The following is a 4,650-nucleotide window of genomic DNA, read 5'->3' on the forward strand; positions in this document are numbered from 1 at the left end:
GCCATGTGATGCTTAGAGGACACAGGAATCTTAAAACGACCTTGATTAGTGAAGGCAGGTGAAACTGATTTAACCCATGGTTTCTCTAGGACCTGCTCTCTAGTAGGCAAAGAAGCCTTAGCCCCAATTAGAGCCTCTCAGGTCACAACTGCAGGAGTGTGACTTAGGGGGAGGAGGTGGGCACCCAGGGTGGGGATGGTTCTTGTGCATCTGAAACTTTCAAATGGGTATTTGGTGGAGGATCCCGTCCACTGACACATAAAGGAGTCTCTACCAAACCCCCAGGCCACGACCCTCCCTCCCACTGGCCCCAGTCTTGGCCTCAGCATTCTTCCTGGTACCAAAGACCCTCCACAAGGTTGCAGCACACAAGGGCCAACCCTGCTGTTGAAACCCATTAAGACGAGCCATATCTCTTCATCAGCACATGATTCTGAAAGGTCTCCTGTCTCAGTAACCCCACACGAGCATCCCAGCATTCTACAAGGTTGCTCAGTTTGATGGCCCAGAGCATCTGACTCTGTAAAAACACCAGCATCTGACCCGTAGGGCAAATGCCAGCTTGAGTCTCTTGGCTCTGGGCAAGGATGCTCTGCATTGGAGGAGAAGCCATGTTTCCTTTCATTTGTTTTAAATCCAGAGTTGAGGTCAGGCTTCACTGCTCTTCCAGAGTTCTGCAGCCAGACTCTTGCAGCCAGACTCTCCCCCACCCCCCATCCCCACCCTGCTCCACAATCCTGTCAATGGATGGCTCAGAGCGGTGCACAAACAGCCTGGAAGTCACTGCTTGATTTAAACTGCTCACAGGTTCCCTTCAAGATGCAGCACAGGAGTTTCTGCCGTGGCACAGTGGGTTAAGAATCAGACTGGGCTGACTCTGTCTCTGCAGAGGTATGGGTTGGATCCCTGGCCCCGCACAGTGGGTTAAAGGATCCAGAGTTGCAGCAGCTGTGGCATAGGTCAGGGCTCTGGCTCAAATTCAATCCCTGGCCCAGAAACTACCATACACCTTGGGTGCAATCATTTAAAAAAAAAAAAAAAGTGACACAAACCCTCAGGCCATGTCTGAGTCTCCTGCTGGCCCCTCTCTGCCATCTGCAGCCTCCAGCCTGCGCATCACACGCTCAGGCCCCATCCCCTTCCTGCCTGGTGGAAGTTCCTCAGTCTTCCATTGCTTCTCTCCCCCTGCTCACTCAGCTGCCCCAGGAACTTAACACACACAGCACCCCCAGGCTGGGCCAGGTCCCTGTCCCTCCACTGGACGGTCAGCTCCCAACAGCATCAGGAAGAAGCATCAAAAACCAGTGTCCTCAGATGAAAGGACTTTCCTGGCTGAACTGGTCTTCGAAAGCAGTCCCAGCTCTCAACTCTCTGCCACAATTCCTCTGGCCTCCCAGAGGGCAGGGGGATGGCAGAGGCCACGGCTGAGGTTGAACTAAACACCAAACAGACCACAAGGAGCAGATGGTCAGGAATTGGCTTGGAGGAACAAGTGAGTTTCCTTCTTTTTTTATTATTATTTTTTAATAGTTATTTCCCCGATACAATTTTTTTTTCTACTGTACAGCATGGTGACCCAGTTACACATACATGTATACATTCCATTTTTGCACATTATCATGCTCCATCATGAGGGACTAGACACAGTTCCCAGTGCTACACAGCAAGAGCTTCCTTCTTTTTTTAAATTTTATTCCAGTATAGTTGATTTACAATGTTGTGTTAATTTCTGATCTAAAGAAAAATGACTCGGTTATATCTATATCATATCTATCTATCTATATATATGTATTCTTTTTCATATTCGGTTCCATTACAACTTATTATAGGATATGGAATATAGTTCCCTGGGCTAGACAGTAGGACCTTGTTGTTTATTCATCCTATATGTCATAGTTTGCATCTGCTGACCCCAAAGCCACAATCCTTCTCTCCCCCACCCGCCCATTGGGTAACCTCAAGTCTGTATTCTCTTTGTCTGTGAGTCTCTTTTGTAGATATATTCTTTTTTTTTTTTTTCTTTTTTAGACGCCCCATAATATATGGAGTTCCCAGCTCAAGGATCAGTTCCGAACCGCAGCTGCAACCTAAGCCACAGCTGCAGCAATGCCAGCTCCTTAACCCACTGTGCTGGGCTTGGGATCAAACCCACGTCCTAGCACTCCCAAGACACCACCAATCCCATTGCACCACAGTGGGAACACCTGTGGATATATCCTTTTGGGTCATATTTTAGATTCCACATATCATAGTGAAATCATACAGTATCTGTCTTTCTCTGTCGGACTTACTTCACTGAGTAGGAGAATCTCTAGGTCCATCCATGCTGCTGCACAGGGCTTTATTTCATTCTTTTTTATGGCTGAGTAGTGTTCCATTGAATACATGTACCACTTCTTCTTAATCCATTCATCTGTTGATGGACATTTAGGTTTCTTCATGTCTTGGCTATTGTATAGAGTGCTGCAATGAACATTGGGGTGTATGTATCATTTGGAATTAGAGTTTTGTCTGGGTATTTGCCCAGGAATAGGATTGCTGGATCACACGGTAAATCTATTTTTCATTTTTGAAGGAAACTCCATACTGTTTCCCAGAGTGGCTGGAGAGCTTCCTTTCATCTTGAGTCTGCGAACACCCACGGGGGAAAAGTCCCAAGACCCAGCCTTTCCCCTTGCAGGGTCCTGGGCATGTCATTCTCATGTTGGAAAACTGTTTAGGGAGGCAGCCCAGGGCTCACAGACCTCATTGAAGACAGGGACGAGGGGCCAGTGGGAAATTCTGTCTGTGACACAGCTGCTCAGAGTCCAGGGTATCTGGGCCATCAGACACATGGCACCAACCAGCAACTGGGGATTTTGAAATCAATCACCCAGTGAGTCATCAGGACGCTTAGGGTTACAACCAGGGCTTTGGGTGTGCTCAGCCTGGCTTCCAGCTTGCCATGGATGACCCATGACCAGGGACCATTCCAGACTGTGTCTGAGCCACCCTTGAGCTGGACCCCATAGTGGGGCATTTACACAAAGGCCTCCAGAGTTTCCAGCTAGGACGGGGCTCAGGAGAACTGGCTGCTGCTGCTCAAATTCTCAATCAAGTTACAAGGCTTTGTGGAAACTGCTGCCCTGAGCCCCATCCAGGGGTGGCCAAGGCTGGACCGAGGTGTGTGGGGCCATTTAACACCATAGGCTGGGGCTGGTCCAAGAAGAAGAGGATGAGGAGGCCAAGGGCTTGCAGCTCCAAGGAAGGCATGGAGTAGAGTCAGCACAACCTTCAAGTCACTGATGCTCCACAGGCCTCGGTGTCCATGGCTGAGCTCTCTGTGGGCTGGATGACCATCCTGATAAGGAAATGAGAAAATGGACATGGAAGCAATGGAAAACTCATAGCATGACCAGAAACACCACTACTTCCCGAGGTCCCTTCCAGCCCTAAGTCCGCATGTGTATGTTTCTGTGAAATCTGGACCCAGAGGGGCCAGTAGCTTGATGACCTGGCAGAAGGCATGTGGGCAGCGCAGGGGAGGAAGGAAGATGGACAGCCACAGGCCGCCTTCCCGATGACACAGGCACAAGATGATCACAGGGGCCCATGTGGAGAAATGCCGGCACATCACTAAATGACATGGGGATGTCATTGGGAAGTGTCTGAGATGCTTCATTGGGAAGCCGGGGCTACTTCCTATTGGCTCATTCACTCCTAAGGTCCAAATCCATCATGGGTCTTTCTAGCACAGCAGACTGCCACACCCCCAGAAATCGACATGTGGAGAGGGAGCACAATTGGAGGGAGGGGGGCACTGTGCTCAGAGCCCAACCTGGAGGCGTCCCCGCGAAGGGAGGAGGGGGAGCAGTCCCGTGGTCACTGCAAGAACTAGAGAGCAGAGGAGCAAGAACAGAGGCTCCGAGGGGCCATCACCACGGCTGGCGGGGGATGCGCCGGGCTCCTCAGAGGTGGCACCGCCTTCGGTCCCCCGTGGCCAGGCTGTTCTCTCAGGGAGCCTGACACAAGCCAACACTGCCCTGAGTAACACTTCAGCATCTACAATAGCTGGTCTGCCTTGGGGACAGCAGCCAGACAAGCTGGAGAGAGAGACTGAGAGGGGTGAGGTCCAGGGACCCAGGGCCAAGGAAAGTGGGGAGGCCGAGGATGTCCCCCTGACCCCACAGCCCTGGCATGTGGTCATGAGTTTGGTCTGTGTCTCATGCTCTCATCTTGAAAAGAATTGCACAGTCATTCTCTTCTGTTCTGACTTTTTTCAGCCCCATCTCAGAGGGCTGCCCGCTTGCACAGAGCCACTTAAGGACAGCAACTCAAAGGCTGTCCGGGGTTTATTTCTCCATTTCTCTCTGTCATTTCCCCTCTGGGACAAACCTAGATCAGTGACTGTGGCCGGTTCCGGAGCAGAGAAGCCACCTTCTGCTCCCCACCCCAACCCCCCCCAGGTTTTCTCATCTGATTTCTCAGCCTCCCACACCCAGGTCTTTTATCCAGGAAAAAGCGCTTTCCTGTCGGTCTGCAGAGTGATGACATAAATACAACATTGCGTCTGCATCGGCTCCTGGAGGCCTTGGCATTGGACGGACTTTAACGCCAAAGGAACGGAATGCAATCCATTCAGGGGGCCAGGAACATCTCAGAAATGTTCTT

Source organism: Sus scrofa, chromosome 10 (genome assembly GCF_000003025.6).
Source record: "Sus scrofa isolate TJ Tabasco breed Duroc chromosome 10, Sscrofa11.1, whole genome shotgun sequence".
In the NCBI taxonomy this organism is placed as follows: domain Eukaryota; kingdom Metazoa; phylum Chordata; class Mammalia; order Artiodactyla; family Suidae; genus Sus; species Sus scrofa.